Source organism: Orcinus orca, chromosome 2 (genome assembly GCF_937001465.1).
Source record: "Orcinus orca chromosome 2, mOrcOrc1.1, whole genome shotgun sequence".
NCBI classification, from domain to species: Eukaryota; Metazoa; Chordata; class Mammalia; order Artiodactyla; family Delphinidae; genus Orcinus; species Orcinus orca.
The window spans coordinates 158,027,252-158,048,754 of record NC_064560.1 but is presented as its reverse complement, the minus strand read 5'-3'; the positions used below and the strand labels follow the sequence as shown (position 1 = coordinate 158,048,754).

Below are 21,503 nucleotides of genomic sequence, written 5' to 3'. Positions count from 1 at the left end.
CGCACGCGCCTGAGCGGGAGGTTCCGCTCTTTCCGCTCTGGTCCACAGCCACGATTTTCATAAGAGAAACACAGGTAGTGTTAACTCACCAGCACACTGAGGAAGTTAAGTTTTTTAAACTGAATGTAGAACTGGGCAGGTCTGCAGCAGATAAATGTTTTCAGGGGTATAATTCTCTGACTGTTTGCAATTTTTGCCATAATCTAAAGTAAAAAGAAGAATACATCGTAGCGTAGCTGTTGGATAGCCATTAAGGTCCTTGTCACCAAAGATGTTAAGCAAGTACTATCACCTTCTATCTAGAAGGTCAACCTATAGTGATAAAAATAATATAATGTGTTACTATGTGCCAGGCACTGTCCTAAATATCTTACATGTATTTATTAACTCATTTATAGGTTTTTATAGAAATACATTTGTGCACAAATAGACATGTAGAAGCATATTTATTTCAGCCTTTTCTATAGTAGGAATAAATAATTCCAGACCACCTAAGTATCTATCAATACAGGAATGATCTTATGATACATAAATACTATAGAATATTACTGTTAATTATGTAATTGTTTAAAAGATTGAAACAGACATATATTGGCACTCCTCCCACTACTATAGCTGCATTGCAGATTACCCCACAGCATGTGGTATAAAACAACTACTTATGCTCACAGATTCTTGTGGGTCAAGAATTCATACAGAGCACAACAGGGATGACTTTCTCTGTTCCATCGTGCATAGGGCTTCAGGTGGAAGACTGGAGGCTGAGGACTGGAATCATCTAAAAACTTTTCACTCTCCTGTTGATGGTTGTTGCTGGCTGGAGACCGCAGTTTGGGAGACCGCAGTTTGATCTCACGTAGACCATGTTGTCTTTTAGTATGGGCTAGTTTGGGCTTCGTCACAGCTTAGTGGCTGGGTTCCAAGGGCAGGTGTGCTAACAGAGAGAGAGAGCCAGGTAAAAGCATATTGCCTTTTATCACTGAGCCTTAGAAATTATGCAGTGTCATTTCTGCTGCACTCTATTTGTCCAGGTTCCAGAGGAGGGAAAATAGACCCTATCTCTTGATTGGGGAGACGCAAAGTTCTTAAAGAGCACGTGGGACCAGAAGTATTGGCTGTGGCGTCTTTGGAAATTACAAGTTGCCACAGGTGCTTACATGGAAAGACCTCCTAAATACCTTAAGGGTAAATAAATGAGATGTATAATAAGTACAATGTGATCCCATTTATGGTTTTTAAAAAGTACAAAACAAAGCTATATTTCCAATTGTACATACAATGTTTAAAGATATGTCTGTTTCAAACCACAATTAAATATTTGTGTAGTTTTATTTTACGTGCCATGTGGTTCTTAATCCTACTAATCCTATCTGTTATACATAAAGCCATGAATATGAGTGTCCTTAGCTTTGTTTTATCCTAAATGAAAGAAAAGGCATATATCAAATTTGAGGGCTATAGAATTTAATCAAAGTGTGAATATTAGTATATTGTTTTACCACCTGTAATCCTGGAACACTATGAGATTCCCAGGTAAAGTGTTTTAGTTAACAGTTTGATTCTTCCCCTTGAACTTGTGGTGGGGAGGGGTGAGTGCTGACAGTCTGCTCTTTGACCCTCTTTCCCTTTGAGAACAGTGGTTGGCAATCCCCATTGTAGGCACAGATTTTGCTTGTAGAACTGAGGCCCCAGGAGAGTATGAGGAACCAGAGAGCACTATGGTCAAATGGTCCCCATTTCTAGTACTTTCAACCTCATTCTAACTTTCATAACCTGCCCAAAGACATGGACAGGCTGATTCACAAATCTCCAACTGGACTGGGGAGAATTATGTATTCCTACCTACATATTAAAGCTATCGAAAACTCTCGGTTTTCAATTTAGCTATGCTCCCAGCACAGCACTCTAGAATTATCTTACCTGTCTTCCAGGCTTGCTTCATCCAGCAGCAGCTATCGTTGACCACTACAGTGCTTGCTTCACACTCCTTCTCAGCAGATGATTCTGCCACCATTTCACTAAGAAAAATGAAGTATTCCATAGGTGCACTCCCTCAATGTTCTCCCCTCCTATAAATGCATCTATATCTGAACTTACTCTTAACCTCCTTCCCCCTAGTCTTAGTGGGAGGGAGACGGCCAGTTCTTCAAGACTAATGCCTCCCTCCACCTGTGAGCTTGATGCCATCTCTTTCAGTCTTCTTTGGGACTTGTCCCATCATTGTTTCTCTCTCCTGAATTGTCAATGGTACCTTTGCTAGCTACTGCCTCAAAGTTTATAAATGTGCTCCATCTGGAGACCTGCTACCATGGTTTCTTCCTCTTCTTTCCATCACAGTGAAACTGCTAGTCTGCAATAGATATGTCGCCACTCACTGTCTCCACTCAGGTGCAAGTTTGCTCTTTAGCCAATTGGTTGGCTTCCACCTCAGCCCTTCCACTAACACCTTTCTGGCAAAAGTCATGCTTTATGGGAATTCCCAGGTGGTCCAGTGGTTAGGACTCCGCCCTTCCACTGCAGGGGGCATGGGTTCCATCCCTTGTCGGGGAACTTAGATCCTGCAAGCTGCAGAGGTTGGCCAAAAAAAAAGAAAAAAAAAAGTCACCCGTTATAAAGGCTAGACCCAATAAACTCTTTTCCACTCTCGTGTCACTTTATTCTTCCATGGCATTTGATCCTGCTGTGCTCTACTGAAAACTCTTTGCTTGGCTTCTGTCATACCACTATCCTTTGCCCTCCTTCTCTGAACATTCCTTCTCTGTTTTTCTTGATAATAGTGGTCTACAATCATAATAGTAGTAGCTAGCGTTTATGTGGGCCTACCCCATACCAAGTATGTTATAAGCGGTAGCCCATTCAGTTCTCACAATAACCCTATGAAGTATGCAGTATGAATTGGTGGTTAGAAGCCAAACCAGAATTGAGTTGCCAGCCTATTTCTGTGTCATTACTGGAAAGGGGCTGGGCTTACTTTTATATCAATTAGGTCTATTTGAGGCTGAGAGTAAGATGAGCTTCTTCTGATTATGGCTTGGAGGGTAGGAGGGAGGCATAAAGAAATGTCTATAATAAAAGTGGCTTCAAATCCTGGCTCTGCCACTTACTAGCTATGTGGTCTTGGACAGCTTAATGTTTCTGGACTTCAGATTCCTCTTATTGAACGTGGGTAATATATTACATGCCTCATAGAATTTTGGAAGTGTTAAATGAATTAATATATGTAAAGTGTTTTAGACTAGCACAAAGCACATAGTAAGGCCTCAGTAACTTTTAGCCTGTCTCCCATCCCACCCTCCATCCTCAGCACTTCTGCCACTCCTGTCCTCATAAAATGCAAACTGATTATGTCAGTCTCCTGTTTAAATCTCTTCAGTGACTCCCCATTGCCAAATAATCAAATCTAAACTTTGGTTGGGGTACTTTGGCCACAGATAACAGAAAAAACAACTCAATCTAGTTTTTAAATAAGTGAGTGAATTAGATCATGTAAAAGAGATCAGAAGCAGGGTGAAGTTCAGGGTTAGTTGGTTCAATGATATTATTGAGAATCCAGGTTTTTTCCTCTCTTCTGCCATTCATAGAGTCAGCTCCATCCTAAAGCTGGTTTAGAACAGACACGTTGATCATTACAGGGACTGAGTCTGTGAAACTAGTCCAGGAAAGTTAAATTGTTTTGTTTGAATATTGCATTAAAACACAAACTATGTGAAATTAAATGCTTGTTTTATTACTTTTTTTCTGAATGAGGAAGTATAGAAACGATCAAGACATTGAAAATCTAGACTTAGCACGATATGAATGTAATGCTAAGAATAGTGCCTCAGGACTCACTGGGGTGGGTAAGTCTCTAGTCCTAATATATTTTGATTTGTTACTCCTTTTAATATGTGTACAAAACTGTAAAACCTAAAATGCAACCACAGTGAGGAAATAAAAAGAATATGGTGACCAAGATATTTGTAATGTTATATTTATACACTGTAATGGAAGTCTCCAAGTAATCTCACAGCTGCTTCTCAGAGTTCCCATAGGACAAACCTTTGAAGTTCAGGGAGTGGCTAATGGTCCCTTTGATCTCCTTAGTCTTTTTGCACTTCAGGGAGCTTTGGAGGAGGACAGTTTTGCTTATCACTGGGCCTATTGTTCAAGCAAAAGAAAAAGCAACTTCCTAGATCTATTGAGATAGGTGGTGCAGGTGAGGGACTTTCCCAGACTAGCTGTCTGAACTGCTGCTTATGGCCTGACTATTTCAAGAGGTAATTCTGCCCAACTTAGCCTCTCCCCTAATCCACTTCGAGTAACTATACAGTTAGTTAATTGCCTCTAACCTCTCCTTTAGTCTTGTTTTAAAATGTCATTTTATTTGTGCTTGGCATAATAATATGTGCATTAATTTACTTTCTAAGCCATTTCGCAGACTATTCTTTTTTTTTTTTTTTTTTTTTTTTTTTGCCACGCTGTGCAGCGTGTGGGATCTTAGTTCCCCAACCAGGGATCAAACCTGTGCCCCCTGCCGTGGAAGCCCGGAGTCTTAACCACTGGACCACCAGGGAAGTCCACAAAATATTCTTTAATAAAATTGTTTCCCCTTGAGAAATACGAAAAACTTTGAACATAAGGATATTTAAGTTAAATTTAAGATGATTATAGTTTTGTAGTGTCTCCTCGTAGCATCTGCATTAAAGGTCATTGCATTATTAAATCTATTCAGTATAAAATATTTTTAAGTATATCTGTGCTGCATGAAAAATATTCATGCCTATCCTTGAGTCTTAAAACAAATTTTGAAACAACTGCCTACACATAAAGGAATTCATTTTATTACAGAAATTTTTTGATAACCCTTGGTGTTTTAATGAAAGTAATACACACTCATTCTGAGAGAAATCCTGAAAAATGTAAGGAAGAAAAGCAGTTTACATGTGATGATCCTCAGAAATAATCACAATTTACTCTTCAATGCATTTCCTTTTAATTTTGTATTATGTAAATACAGTATATATTATGAAATTTCTTTTTATGTGGGAGAGATTAGCTTATTCTATGTATGTAATTTGTGTACTTTGTAAAGAAACGTAATATTATATTATTAATAATATTGTTATTTTCCCATGCATTTAAAGATAACTATTTTATGAATCGTAATTTATTTAGTCCCCTATTGTTGAATGAAGGTATCCTTTTTTTTTTAAGAATTAAAAACAACTGGCCAGGGCTTCCCTGGTGGCGCAGTGGTTGAGAGTCCGCCTGCCGATGCAGGGGACACGGGTTCGTGCCCCGGTCCGGGAAGATCCCACGTGCCGCGGAGCGGCTGGGCCCGTGAGCCATGGCCGCTGAGCCTGCGCGTCTGGAGCCTGTGCTCCGCAACGGGAGAGGCCGCAGCAGTGAGGGGCCCGCGTACCGAAAAAACAAAAACAAAAAAAACTGGCCAGTGTATCAGAGTGTTTTTTTTTTCCACTACAGGCTTGAAAAATTAATTTGAAAAATTTCTTGAACCATTTGTGCATGTACACATATATCTGTTAAGTGAGTACAAGATGCAGGACTAAAGTGCTGAGTGGAGAACTCCCAGCATCCCCAGGACCACCACCATCACAACATGTGTCCTTTTCATTTTGATATGCACTTGCATCAATTAGAGTACCTCTTTAAAGAAAGTTTGGAGAAGTTGAATATAATTAGGCTATTTCTCTTATTCATGCACTTATTCATTCATTCAGCAAATATTTATTGCTCCCTGGTCATACATTGTAGTATCAAGGTGAACGGGGGAGACTCAGCCCTGGCCCTCACTGAGCCTGCAGTCCAGATGAGAAGGACAATTAAACCAGAGAATTTAATTATATACAGAAAGGGCTTTGACAAGGGAAGCAGTGATTATAATAGGAGCACACAGCGGGTACAGCTAAGTTTTCCCGATGAAGGTGACATTTAACCAGAGGCTTGAAAAGTAAGCAGGAGTTAGCTAGATAAAGGAGACAAGAAGAGTCCAACCTGAGAGAACACCTGAGGAAAAGCCTGGTGAATGTCAGAATGCCTGGAATGTGCAGTGGAAGCTGAAGAGGAGGCTAGAGATGTAAGCCGAAGCCAGATGATAAAGGGCCTTGTCAGCCACCATAAGGAGTTTAGAGTTTATCCCCAGGGGCACTGGGAATCTTTAGAAGGTTTGCTCTTTGAAAAGATCACTCTTGCTGCAGTCTGGAAAATTGTTGCAGGACTGCATGTAGAAAGACCAGCTCTTTAGCTCCAATCTAGCTGATAAGTTCCTACATGAGGGCTGGAGGTGAAATGCTGTAGCCATCCTTCATTTCTCTCAGCCATTCATCACATTTAGCTTCTGACCCTTTTCAACCAGCCTAGCACATATTTAGCATTTAATAAATGGTTGTTGCTTTGTTTGCTCTTTTACGTGTTTGGAGAAGGAATCATCCATCACCTGACTCTTTTTCTCTTCTAAAGGATGAAGTGTTAGGAGAGAAAGTATCCATCCTAAGAACTTTCCCCACTTTTTCACTGATCTAGGGACCCCTCTACTTTTCTTCAGTGGCTCAACTGGCTACATCTGAGCTGGTTTCTGAGGTCTTAGTTTCCTTTACAAAAGCTTTCTGAGCTTGTACAGAAAGCCCGAAAAATTCCAGATCTGAAGGCAGTACCTCAATTCTGCTGATATTAGGAACATGGGGACTTCCCCCATTATAACAACAATACATTATTCAACAATAAAACATGGTAAAGTACCAACAAGTGAAATACAGAAAAAGCTACCATAGTGCTACCCCCAAATGACAACCACTATTAATATTTTAAGGCATTTTTTTTTTTAGACTTTCTTTAGTCTTGGGAGAACTGCTGTTAGAAAATCATTGTGATACACACACACGTGTTTATATCCTGAATTTTTTAAACTTAACATCATAACAAAAATTGTATTATTTTAAATATTAAATTAAAATTTTAATTGTTGCAAAAAATTCCATTGTATCATTCTATTCCGATCTAATTCAACACACAGTCATATTTAGGTTGTTACGAATGTTTGCACTTCAAATAATACTATGATTAGTAGTATGAGCATTAAGTTTTGGGGGTACTTAAGTTTGTGCTTTTGAGATAAATTCCTAGAAGCAAACCTGATAATCCTTTTTTAAGGCTTTTAACATATACTGTCAATTTGACTTACCAAATAAGGAGTGTACCAAATTTACATTTCAACATATGAGAGTACCTGTTTTAATTAGGCAACTTTTAAAACTGCTAATTTAATATACAAGGAAAAAATCGTAGAAAATAATTAAAAATGTTAACAGTGCTTTTATGTACCCATAATAACTAAGTGAGCTAAAGGGAGAAACTGACTGCAAGGGTATTAAGCCAGACCTATATTAATAGGCTAATTGGCTGCATTTTCCATAACTTGGTAAAGTGGGTAGTTAATATCAGGGTTTTAGTATTCCTTGACATAATTCTAAATTTTTCTTTATGTAATTACTTCTGCTTAACTCTGCTTTTTGTTAACTTTAGCTCATAGTATTTTATAGATTAATTCAGAGATTTAAAGAAGTAGAATGTATCACAAGCCATAGCACTAACATTAGTTTCTGATTTATATGGTTTTGAATATAAGTCTTTGAAGTTCATTTAGTACCGAGTTAATTTTAGATTGAAAAGTTACAAGCTGAATATTAAATTGATAATAATAATGATTTAGCTAGAGAAAACACAAGAGGGCAATCTTGCACAACAGTAAAATATCTTTGCATAAGATAAAAAATAATTCAACATTTTTAATCAACTGTGATTTTTTTTCAATAGACATTTAAAGTCTTATCAGTATGTATTATCTTTTTATTAAGTAATAGAAGTGTGGCTTTGCAAAAAAATTTAGTGTCAACAAACATATAATAAATTTTGCATGTATTTCAATTATATTTTTTAATCTTGGAAAGAAGTGAATCTATTTTCCATTATTGGAACCATATGGCCTGGTTTCAGTTGATAAGAAAGCAAGGAAGTAGATCTGCTGTAGAAGAGACACCAAAAGTATTTTTTTTTCTCCTGGATTCACCATAGATATATATCTCAAAATGGAGATTGTTTTATTTTTTCTGATTAGGAATATGTGATCCATAAAATCTCAAAAAAAAAGGCTATTTTTTTAAAAATAAAAATTAATGAATTGCTAAAGGCAGGGCCTGGTCTAATGATTAGATCCCAAAATTCACGTATGATCTTTTACGTACTTTAATTTTCTGACACTTAAATAGGACTGTAATTTCGGTTAACTCACTAGGCCCTAAAAATTAAGGGCATGAGAAAATGAGAGGTTTAAGACAATTGCATGTACTTTTGCAAGTGCAAATTCTGAAAGATCTTAATTTCATCTACGAAGGAAACACAGATAGTATCTGTGTGGTCTTACTTCCCATACCCCTGTGGTCTTTCTCCACTCAAACTAATTTAGAGTTTAGAATGCCAAACTGGATAAAAAAGGAATAGAAATAGGTATTTTTCTGAACGTACTGGTGGGAGCAAGCCTTAAAAATTCTGTGATCAAGTACCTGGTACTTAGAAAAGCAATATAACAATAGTTAATCACATGGAATTTGAATCCTCAGTTTCTGCCACATATTAGCTGTGTGACTTTGGGCAAGTTCTTAACCTCTCTGTGCCTTATTTTCCCTATCTGTATAATGCAGTTATAATGGTACACATCTCATGAGGTTTGTTGTGAGACTTAATATGTAAATATTTAGAGCAGTATCTGGTACAAAGTAAACTTTATATAAGTATTTGCTGTTATGCAAGGGAGCCTAGGAAAATCTCTAATGGAAGTAAGAACCCAGATATTAGAATATGAAATGTAGGCAGTAACCCAGTTGGACATACAAAAGAGGGTCCTCAAGACCAATAAGAAGAAAAATTCATATTATAACCATTTCTCAAGCTAGCCCCGGCTAAAGGTTTTCTACAGTTCCTAGGGAGAAGGAATCCAAAATTAGCAGCAGCAACTTACGGAATGGTACAAGAGTTTTGCTCATGTTAACCATGTAGAAAACCATACCTGCTTCTTCTCCCACTATGAGGAATGGTGAGTCATTCTAAAGTACTTTTCTTTAATGCTCATAAACCTCTCTATTAAAGAGTCCTCAGGGTCTAGTACTGTTATTGATAGGATCTGAACTGATGAGTATTATTTGAACGATAGAGTTAGGATATGGGTTTTCCAAGAGGGCAAATGAGATACACAGCAGCTTATAGGAGTTGCTTTAACAAAGCTTACTTCTGCCATATGCAACATGACTTGCAGTGGAAGATAGTTCACTCAGGTCACTTTCATATTCAGAAAATAGTCTTTCTTTGGGGAAAAAAAAAAAGAAAAACCCTGAAATTGGAAACCCAAGACATGCCAGTTCTATTCTTACCACTGCCATTGCTCTGTTCTGAGAACAGGCAAGGGATTCTCCATGATTCTGTTTGTTCTTTAGGTGAATTTCTCATCCCCATTATCATGGTATCTAAATTGTTTGAAAAATCTGAGTAGAAAGGTAAATGAGTCATTAAGAAAATTATTAACAATATTATACTTGTGCTTTGCATTATTCCATGTATATTTTAGTTTCCACTTTAGATAGAGTGGTTAAAATCTTACAATATCTTGGTAGGAAGAAACAATTATAGTAATTTAAGAGCTTGTGCACATTTCTACAGAGATCATTTTGGAATATCAATGAAAATTTCTATCATATCCTTGTAGTTCTTGAACAATGCTGAGTACTATTGGAGTTTGAGAGGCTCCCGGTGTGCTGGAAAGATTTTGCAGGGAAGGCTGCCTGATTGACTTTATTATAAGGTAAATTGGTGAATTGCCTAAAATCTACAGCTTTAACTTTCCAAGTTCTAGCATTTAATTTCTAGGTTCTGGTCTGAGTGGATCAGACCAACCAAATTTATAAGAGACTGATGTATAAATGTAGCAAGCACTGTGCAAAAGATAAACACAATCCCCATCCTCACTGAACTTAAGGGAGAGAAAGAGTAAACAAAGAGACATACAACTAATTATTAAATTTAAAACTCAGAGTAAAAAAGTCCTCAGAGTTATAAAGCACATGACAGAGCATGCTCATCCAGCAGCTCATGAAGAAAGACCTTTTACTTTAAGGTTTACAATTTGGCCTTTTGTTTATTTAGTTAAATATGTGTTATCATACTGTAATAATTTGCTGTGTCTGTCTCCACAATGGATGTATCTGTTCCGTAGACTTGTAATTTACAGTTTGCTTATCAAGGTTCTCCAACTTCAAATTGCATCTTCAGCTTCTGCTTTTTCTATACTTTCATACAAGCCATTTCCAATTGTTGACGCATTCTTTAAATATGGCAATACCACAGATCAAGTTAGGTAAAAGTAAGGAGTTCTTTCGGGCTCAGAGGCTTGTCTTTCACTCTGTACTAATGTTATTGGTCCGAGTCTCTGAATTTGTGGCTTCCTTAGTGCCACAGTACAAACACTCAAGGCAAAAACAAAATAAACCATTCCAAAGTTAATATATGCTCTTATCAAAATCCTGTGCCTTTGAAGTAGCAGGAGATAGCCACCCAGCTGTGGTATAAAAATTCATAGCAGCAGAATTCACAAAAGCCACAAGGTAGGAACAACCCAAATGTCTATCAACAGATGAATGGATAAACAAAGTATGGTATATATACATACAAAGAAATATTATTCAGTCTCAAAAAGGAAAAAAGTTCTGACACATGGTACAACATGAATGAATCTCAAAGACATTATGCTAAGTGAAATAAGCCAGACACAAAAGGATAAATATTGTATAATTCTAATCATATGAGGTACCTAGAATAGCCAAATTCATAGAGAGAGAAAGTAGACTAGAGGTTACCAGGTGCTGAGGGGAGAAGAGAATGGATAGTGTTTAATGAGTACAGAGCTTCTGTTTGGGATGATGAAAAAGTTCTGGAAATGGATAAAGTTGATAATTGCACAACATTGTGAATGTAGTTAATGCCACTTGTACACTTAATGGTAATTTTTATGTAATGTGTATCTTACCATAAGAAAAAAGAATACAAAAACAAAAAGCAAAACCAGAGACTGTGTGAAAGGTGGAGGGAAAATATAGTCACCTGTCCAGATGCTGTCACCATGGGATGCCTAATGTCTTGTATATCAGTACTGCTTTCTGTTATAATGCTAAAACATTTTTTAAAATCCTTTCTTAATTTTCTCTTTCAGCACTCAATCTTCTCACGCCTTTTAGCTACCTTATAGTTGTTTTATTCTGTCACTCAAAGTATTTTCTGCATGTAAGCAATACTGTTGTTATCATTATCATCATTATTATTAATTCTTGGATTGCATTCATTGTTCTGGTGTCCCATTTATATTGAGGGCTTGATGTACTCACCATTAACCTGTAAAAACATGGATTACAAGGAGAGTATGATAGGATAGTGCTGATGACAGTATAGTAATTTTGTGTGATTCTATTGAGCCTTCTTTCTTAGTATGTCAACACTATCAGATAGAATTGCAGCTTTTTTTTTTTTTTTTTTTTTTTTTTTGCGGTACGCGGGCCTCTCACTGTTGTGGCCTCTCCTGTTGCGGAGCACAGGCTCCGGACGCGCAGGCTCAGCGGCCATGCCTCACGGGCCTAGCCGCTCCGCGGCATGATGGGATCTTCCCGGACCGGGGCACGAACCCGTGTCCCCTGCATCGCCAGGCGGAATCTCAACCACTGCGCCACCAGGGAAGCCCAGAATTGCAGCTTTGCATCTAGTTTGTGCTCCTTAGAAAGGACATGGGCTCCGGTTGACCTCAAGAGAAAGCCTGGAATAGGATAAAGTCCACAAAGAAACTGCAGGACTGAAGATGGTCGTTTCAGTTCGAGAAAACACTTTTTACAAAATTATTGGGAACATATGCCAAGCCTTTTTCTTCTTCTAACACCTACTTGGTCTTGTAGAAATATTTTAATCACCATAAAACATGCTTACTATGCTACACATTGGGAACAGGGCAGACCTGTTTTGATTTATTGATTTCATGAATTTCAAAATTAGTTAAATCTCTTAAAGAACTTACTTTTATGATTTAAAAGGATCATAAGAAAATATACCACTATTCTTGAAATAATGGAAATTATTTACAGATATCTTTTATTATTTAAAAGTATAAAATAATATATTTTCAAGAAAAGCAAATGTAAGACAAATAGGAAAGTTTGCAAGAAAAGCAAATGTAAAACAAATAGGGAAGTTTCCCACTCTGCCCCATTGCAGACAATACGTCTCCTCTGATATAACCAGTGTTACAGGTATATCTAATACATATACATGAAATAAATAAACAACATAATAAATAAAATTATATATGCTATGACTATAAAATAAACAAAAAGACATTCTTCTACAACTTGGTGTTTCATAATTTTTTTTCTTACTTAAACAGGAGCTTTTATTTATGTTTTCTTATTGAAGTATAGTTGCTGTACAATATTATATAAGTTACAGGTGTACAATATAGTGATTCACAATTTTTAAAGTTTATATTGCACTTATAGTTATTATAAAATATTGGCTGTATTCCCGTGTTGTGCAATATATCCTTGTAGCTTATTTTATACCTAACAGTTTGTACCTCTTAATCCCCTACACCTATGTTGCCCTCCCCCCTTCTCTCTCCCCACTGGTAACCACTAGTTTGTTCTCTATATCTGTGAGTTGGCTTCTTTTTTGTTATAGTCACTAGTTTGTTGTATTTTTTAGATTCCACATATAACTGATTTCATACAACACTTGCCTTTCTCCGTCTGACATTTCACTTAGCATAATGCCCTCCAAGTCCATCCATGTTGCTGCAAATAGCAAAATGTTATTCTTTTTTATGGCTGAGTAGTATTCCATTCTGTATATATGCCACATTTTCTTTATCCATTCATCTGTTGATGGACATTTAGATTGCTTTCATATCTTGGCAATTGTAAATAATGCAGGTATGAACATTGGGGTGCATGTATCTGTAGGAATTAGTGTTTTTGGTTTTTTTGGATATATACCCAGGAGTGGAACTGCTGGGTCATATGGTATTTCTATTTTTAGTTTTTTGAGAAGCCTCCATACTGTTCTCCACAGTGGCTGTACCAATTTACATACCCACCAACAGTGAACAAGGGTTCCCTTTTCTCCACATCCTGGTCAACATTTGTTATTTATGTTCTTTTTGATGACAGCAATTCTGACAGGTGTGAGATGATATCTCACTGTGATTTTGATTTGCATTTCCCTGATGATTAGCAATGTTGAACATCTTTTCACATGCCTGTTGGTCATCTGCATATCCTCTTTGGAAAAATGTCTATTCAGTTCTTCTGCCCATGTTTTAATCGGGTTGTTTCGTTTTTTGATGTTGAGTTGTATGAGCTGTTTATATATGTTGGTTATGAACCCCTTATCAATCATATCATTTGCAAATATTTTCTCCCATTCAGTAGGTTGTCTTTTCATTCTGTTAATGGTTTCTTTGCTGTTTAGTTTGTTCAATTTTACTTAAGTTAACATTTAATTTTAAGTTTAATTAGGTCCCATTTACTCATTTATTTCTTAAAATATTAAGGAAAAATAGATTATAACTTAGATCTGATTTGTAAATATTGCCTCTTCTTTTTTTCATCCATGAGATAAGTACAAACCATGGGAAAGTCCAAAGTAGAAAAAACGATATTGTTTACGTCTGTCTCTCCTGTTTTGCTGCAAGGCATTTCAGGCCAGGAACTGTGTCTGCCTAATCTTTGTAGCCTCAGAACCTAACACAGTGCTTGGCACAAAATAAGTGCTCAATAAATCCTTGTTGAGTATTGTTGATTCAACTGGGGAGTATTTGTCATCATTAATTGGTGTAATATGGTCCCAGGATGTGCATTATAGGCTATAATACACTGTTGATACAATATGTGAACCTGGCCTAAGACACTACTACACACCACTTGGTTAAGGCCACAGACAACTATGTGCCTTAAAAATTCGGGAATCCAAAGTATAAATCATGCACAGATAGTTTTCTTCTCCCAGGGTCCCAAATTCAGGGTAGAGGTGACATTCCTATGCATCACATTCTAAAATGCACACCATAGGCTTCAAGGGATCTCAGTACCCTAGATGATTTTCATAAACAAGAGTTTTGAAGGACCTTTTAGAATTATCTATAGCAGTCTTTCAAAATATTGAGTAGAGGAGCAATTGTATTCCTAGGACAGTGTGCTACAACAGAGGCAAAATTGCCACATGTGTCAATGCAGGTTAAACACAAAGAATAAATAGAAATTAAGCTGTACCTAATTATTTCATACTTTTGCCCCAAACTTCATTTATCCTTCAAATTTCAGTGTTTAAAACTTAATATTTTGAGCTCTACCCACCACCAGTCCCTCCCATCAAGCCTCTTAGATAGCCTCATCCACCAGAGGGCAGAGAGCAGAAGCAAGAAGAACTACAATCCTGCACCTATGGAAAAAAAACCACATTCACAGAAAGATAGACAAGATGAAAAGGCAGAGGGCTATATACCAGATGAAGGAACAAGATAAAACCCCAGAAAAACAACTAAATGAAGTGGAGATAGGCAACCTTCCAGAAAAAGAATTCAGAATAATGATAGTGAAGATGATCCAGGACCTCGGAAAATGAATGGAGGCAAAGATCAAGAAGATGCAAGAAATGTTTAACAAAGGCCTAGAAGAATTAAAAAACAAACAAGCAGAGATGAACAATACAATAACTGAAATGAAAACTACACTAGAAGGAATCAATAGCAGAATAACTGAGGCAGAAAAACGGATAAGTGACCTGGAAGACAGAATGGTGGAATTCACTGCTGCAGAACAGAATAAAGAAAAAGAATGAAAAGAAATGAAGACAGCCTAAGAGACCTCTGGGACAACATTAAACGCAACAACATTTGCATTATAGCGGTCCCAGAAGGAGAAGAGAGAGAGAAAGGACCAGAGAAAATATTTGAAGAGATTATAGTCCAAAAATTCCCTCACATGGGAAAGAAAATAGCCACCCAAGTCCAGGAAGCGTAGCGAGTACCATACAGGATAAACCCAAGGAGAAACATGCCGAGACACATAGTAATCAAATTGGCAAAAATTAAAGACAAAGAAAAATTATTGAAAGCAGCAAGGGAAAAACAACAAATAACATACAAGGGAACTCCCATAAGGTTAACAGCCAATTTCTCAGCAGAAACTCTACAAGCCAGAAGGGAGTGACATGATATATTTAAAGTGATGAAAGGGAAGAACCTATAACCAAAATTACTCTACCCCACAAGGATCTCATTCAGATTCGATGGAGAAATCAAAAGCTTTACAGACAAACAAAAACTAAGACAATTCAGCACCACCAGACAAGCTCTACAACAAATGCTAAGTGGGAAACACAAGAGAAGAAAAGGACCTACAAAAACAAACCCAAAACAATTAAGAAAATGGTCATAGGAACATACATATCGATAATTACCTTAAACATGAATGGATTAAGTGCTCCAACCAAATGACACAGGCTTGCAGAATGGATACAAAAACAAGACCCATATATATGCTGTCTACAAGAGACCGACTTCAGACCTAGGGACACATACAGACTGAAAGTGAGGGGATGGAAAAAGATATTCCATGCAAATGGAAATCAAAAGAAAGCTGGAGTAGCTATACTCATATCAGATAAAATAGACTTTAAAATAAAGACTGTTACAAGAGACAAGGAAGGACACTACATAATGATCAAGGGATCAATCCAAGAAGAAGATATAACAATTATAAATACACATGCACCCCACATAGGAGCACCTCAATACATAAAGCAAATACTAACAGCCATAAAACGGGAAAGCAACAGTAACACAATCATAGTAGAGGACTTTAACGCCTCACTTTCACCAATGGACAGATCATCCAAAATGTAAATAAATAAGGAAACAGAATCTTTAAATGATACAATGGACCAGATAGATTTAACTGATATTTATAGGACATTCCATTCAAAAACAGCAGATTACACTTTCTTCTCAAGTGCGCACGGAACATTCTCCAGGATAGATCACATCTTGGGTCACAAATCAAGCCTCAGTAAATTTATGAAAATTGAAATCATATCAAGCATCTTTTCTGACCACAATGCCATGAGATTAGAAATGAATTACAGGGGGAAAAACGTAAAAAACACAAACACATGGAAGCTAAATAATACGTTACTAAATAACCAAGAGATCACTGAAGAAATCAAAGAGGAAATCAAAAAATACCTAGAGACAAATGACAATGAAAACGTGACAATCCAAAACCTATGAGATGCAGCAAAAGCAGTTCTAAGAGGGAAGTTTATAGTTATACAAGCCTACCTCAAGAAACAAGAAAAATCTCAAGTAAAAAAAATCTAACCTTACACGTAAAGGAACTAGAGAAAGAAGAACAAACAAAACCCAAAGTTATCAGAAGGAAAGAAATCATAAAGATCAGAGCAGAAATAAATGAAATAGAAACAAAGAAAACAATAGCAAAGATCAATAAAACTGAAAGCTGGTTCTTTGAGAAGGTAAACAAAATTGATAAACTATTAGCCAGACTCATCAAGAAAAAGAGGGAGAGGACTCAAATCAATAAATTTAGAAATGAAAAAGGAGAAGTTACAACAGACACTGCAGAAATACAAAGCATCCTAAGAGACTACTACAAGCAACTCTATGCCTATATAATGGACAACCTGGAAGAAATGGACAAATTCTTAGAAAGGTATAACCTTCGAAGACTGAACCAGGAAGAAACAGAAAATAAGAACAGACCAATCACAAGTAATGAAACTGAAACTGTGATTAAAAATCTTCCAACAAACAAAAGTCCAGGACCAGATGGCTTCACAGGTGAATTCTATCAAACATTTAGAGAAGAGTTAACACCCATACTTCTCAAACCCTTCCAAAAAATTGCAGAGGAAGGAACACTCCCAAACTCATTCTATGAGGCCACCATCACCCTGATACCAAAACCAGACAAAGATAGTATAAAAAAAGAAAATTACAGACCAATATCACTGATGAATATAGAAGCAAAAATCCTCAACAAAATACTAGCAAACAGAATCCAACAACACATTAAAAGGATCATACACCATGATCAAGTGGGATTTATCCCAGAGATGCAAGGATTCTTCAATATATGCAAATCAATCAATGTGATACACCATATTAAGAAATTGAAAAATAAAAACCATATGATCGGGCTGCCCTGGTGGCACAGTGGTTGAGAGTCTGCCTGCCGATGCAGGGGACAGAGGTTAGTGCCCCAGTCTGGGAAGATCCCACATGCCACGGAGCGGCTGGGCCTGTGAGCCATGGCCACTGAGCCTGCGCGTCTGGAGACTGTGCTCTGCAATGGAAGAGGCCACAACAGTGAGAGGCCTGTGTACCGCAGGAAAAAAAAAAAAAAAAACCATATGATCATCTCAATAGATGCAGAAAAGCTTTTGACAATATTCAACACCCATTTATGATTTAAAAAAAATCTCCAGAAGGTGGGCATAGAGGGAACCTAACTCAATATAATAAAGGCCATATATGACAAACCCACAGCAAACATCATTCTCAATGGTGAAAAACTGAAAGCATTTCCTCTAAGATCAGGAACGAGACAACGATGTCCACTCTCACCATTATTATTTAACATAGTTTTGGAAGTCCTAGCCACAGCAATGAGAGAAGAAAAAGAAATAAAAGGAATACAAATTGGGAAAGAAGAAGTAAAACTGTCACTGTTTTCTATACATAGAGAATCCTAAAAATGCCACCAGAAAACTATTAGAGCTAATCAATGAATTTGGTAAAGTTGCAGGATACAAAATGAATGCACAGAAATCTCTTGCATTCCTATACACTAATGAAAAATCTGAAAGAGAATTTAAGGAAACACTCCCATTTACCATTGCAACGAAAAGAATAAAATACCTAGGAATAAACCTACCTAGGGAGACAAAAGACCTGTATGCAGAAAACTATAAGACACTGATGAAAGAAATTAAAGATGATACCAACAGATGGAGAGATATACCGTGTTCTTGGATTGGAAGAATCAATATTGTGAAAATGACTATACTACCCAAAGTAGTCTACAGATTCAATGCAATCCCTATCAAATTACCAATGGCATTTTTTACAGAGCTAGAACAAATCATCTTAAAATTTGTATGGAGATACAAAAGAACCCGAATAGCCAAAGCAGTCTTGAGGGAACAAAACGGAGCTGGAGGAATCAGACTCCCTGACTTCAGACTATACTACAAAGCTACAGTAATCAAGACAATATGTTACTGGCACAAAAACAGAAATACAGATCAATGGAACAGGATAGAAAGCCCAGAGATAAACCCATGCACCAATGGTCACCTTATCTTTGATAAAGGAGGCAGGAATGTACAGTGGAGAAAGGACAGCCTCTTCAATAAGTGGTGCTGGGAAAACTGGACAGCTACATGTAAAAGAATGAAATTAGAACACTCCCTAACACCATACACAAAAATAAACTCAAAATGGATTCGAGACCTAAATGTAAGACCAGACACTATAAAACTCTTAGAGGAAAACATAGGAAGAACACTCTTTGACTTAAATCACAGCAAGATCTTTTTTGATCCACCTGCTAGAGTAATGGAAATAAAAACAAAAATAAACAAATGGGGCCTAATGAAACTTCAAAACTTTTGCACAGCAAAGGAGACCATAAACAAGACGAAAAGGCAACTCTCAGAATGGGCGAAAATATTTGCAAACGAATCAATGGCCAAAGGATTAATTTCCAAAATATATAAACAGCTCATGCAGCTCAACACTAAAGAAACAAACAACCCAATTCAAAAATGGGCAGAAGACCTAAATAGACATTTCTCCAAAGAAGACATACAGATGGCCAAGAAGCACATGAAAAGCTGCTCAACTTCACTAATTATTAGAGAAATGCAAATCAAAACTACAATGAGGTATCACCTCACACCAGTTAGAATGGGCATCATCAGAAAATCTACAAACAACAAATGCTGGAAAGGGTGTGGGGAAAAGGAAACCCTCTTTCACTGTTGTTGGGAATGTGAATTGATACAGCCACTAAGGAGAATAGTATGGAAGTTCCTTAGAAAACTAAAAATAGAATTACCATATGATCCAGCAATCCCACTACTGGGCATATACCCAGAGAAAACCACAATTCAAAAAGACACATGAACCCCAATGTTCATTGCAGCACTATTTACAATAGCCAGGTCATGGAAGCAACCTAAATGTCCAATGACAGATGAATGGATAAATAAGTTGTGGTACATATATACAATGGAATATTACTCAGCCATAAAAAGGAACGAAGTTGAGTCATTTGTTGAGACGTGGATAGATCTAGAGGCTGTCATACAGAGTGAAGTAAGTCAGAAAGAGAAAAACAAATATCATATATTAACGCATGTATGTGGAACGTAGAAAAATGGTACAGATGCACCAGTTTGCAGGGCAGAAGTGGAGACACAGATGTAGAGAACAAATGTATGGACACCAAGGGGGGAAAACCGCGGTGGGGTGGGGATGGTGGTGTGCTGAATTGGGCGATTGGGATTGACTGATGTGTATAAAATTGATGACTAATAAGGACCTGCAGTATAAAAACAAACAAACAAACAGAAAAGAAGAACTAATACTAAACTTTCTTTGGGTTATTTGTATGGAAATATGTTAATATAAATGTTTCAGACATTACATGAAATTTCTAAAAATCTTATATGTTCTGGTATAATGTTATAAGTCATAATTCTAGTTATTACTTTAAAATGTGTATCTCAGAAATAACTAAATTTCCTTGTCAATTGCATTATTATGAACTTTCGTCAAATCTTTAACCATGGTCATTTTTAAGTCTTTTGTCATTTACAGACAGTTCTGAGTGTACTCTGCTGCTTTTGCAAAAATGTTCCTATAAAAGGGTTTCATCTTCAAGGAATTCTTGGAAAAGACTCTGACAAGTACAGGTTTCTGGTAACTGACTATACTGCTGAACTGAATGAATAAGCATTTTCAGAACTCTAATGGAAAACTGATGAATTCATAAAAGCACTTAAAAAAGATCAGGATGAAAAAAAATTAATTACATGGGACTGAGTGAATTGATGGGGATGATTATAATTTTTGTGACTTTCTGTCTGAATAAAAAAAAATCCCACAAGGACTCAGAAAAAAAAACACGTAATATTTTGAAGTATATTCCATAAACTAGTATTTAAAAACTTGCAATAATATAATATTTTAGCAAGTTCCTAACCTTGGATCTACTGCTAATTATGTAGCTTTGGTCAAGAAATCTCTTGACTCCTCATTATTGGTTTAGATTAGTCAAAAATAAACAGATCCACCTTGCACAACTTTAATCTTTTGGTTGTGGTTTTGTGTAGCACTTTGTGAGGTTGACTTTGAGGCTGTCTCAACTCTATAGGAACATGCCATGATGACTCAACAATCTGTCATGGGCATGCAAAGAAGGAGGGTGAAATGTGTGCAGTGCTGTATGTAGGTCCCATTTTTGTTTATACTGTTCTAAATTAGTTTTAAGGTTTCTTCAGCTCTAGAAGACTAATTCTATTTATAAATGTAGAAATTATGTTAATGATATATTATCAATGAAAATTATAATTATGTGTAAGTCCCTTCTGTGTATACATATTTTAGCATAGAATAAATTCTGGAAAGATACTCATTGAATTGTTACCTGATAATCTCTTGTTGGTGGAAATAATAATGTTTACTTTTGTCTTTATTTTCTATTTTTCTTTCATAATCATGTTTTGCTTTTGTAATAAAATGGTGACACATTTTTAATGTCTTATTCTAAAACAGGTACTTAAGTGAATTTCCAAATTACATATTTTAACAGGTATAAAATTAGAGTTAATTAATCATGTTAGATGAATCATTTATTTACTATAATAGGCAAAATGAGTCTGATATCACCAAATAGTATTTTATGTACATATTTAATACTAGAGTCTAAGAAAATGTTTAAAATTGAAAATAATTATACATGCTTCCAGTAAAATTTACAATAGTACAATAGTACAAAAAGAGTATAGAGTAAAAAGTAATCTTCCTCTTATCTGAGACTTCCAGTCTTTTTCCCAAAGACAAATACAATTAGTGGTTTCTTATATACCATTACAAAAATCTTCAGATGATATATAAGCATATGTATGTATTTATACATTCTTATAGAGAAATAGAAGCATCCTATATATAGCATGGTATATTTTTATTTACTTTCTCATGATAATATGTATTAGAGATCATTTCCTATTAGCACATGTAGTTCTACTCCATTCTTACTCTGGACTGCATAATATTCTGTTTTATGGATGAACCATAATTTGTTCAAATTACTCTCAAAAAAATTGTACTAATTTAC

At 36.3% G+C, this 21,503-nt stretch overlaps 1 protein-coding gene across 1 annotated transcript in view; it reads left to right on the top strand.

Annotated features, from left to right (window-relative positions):
• Positions 1-21,503, top strand: part of CCDC198 (coiled-coil domain containing 198) — a 496,778-nt gene that overhangs the window by 95,705 nt on the left and 379,570 nt on the right. The gene's annotated exons all lie outside the window — the stretch shown is intronic.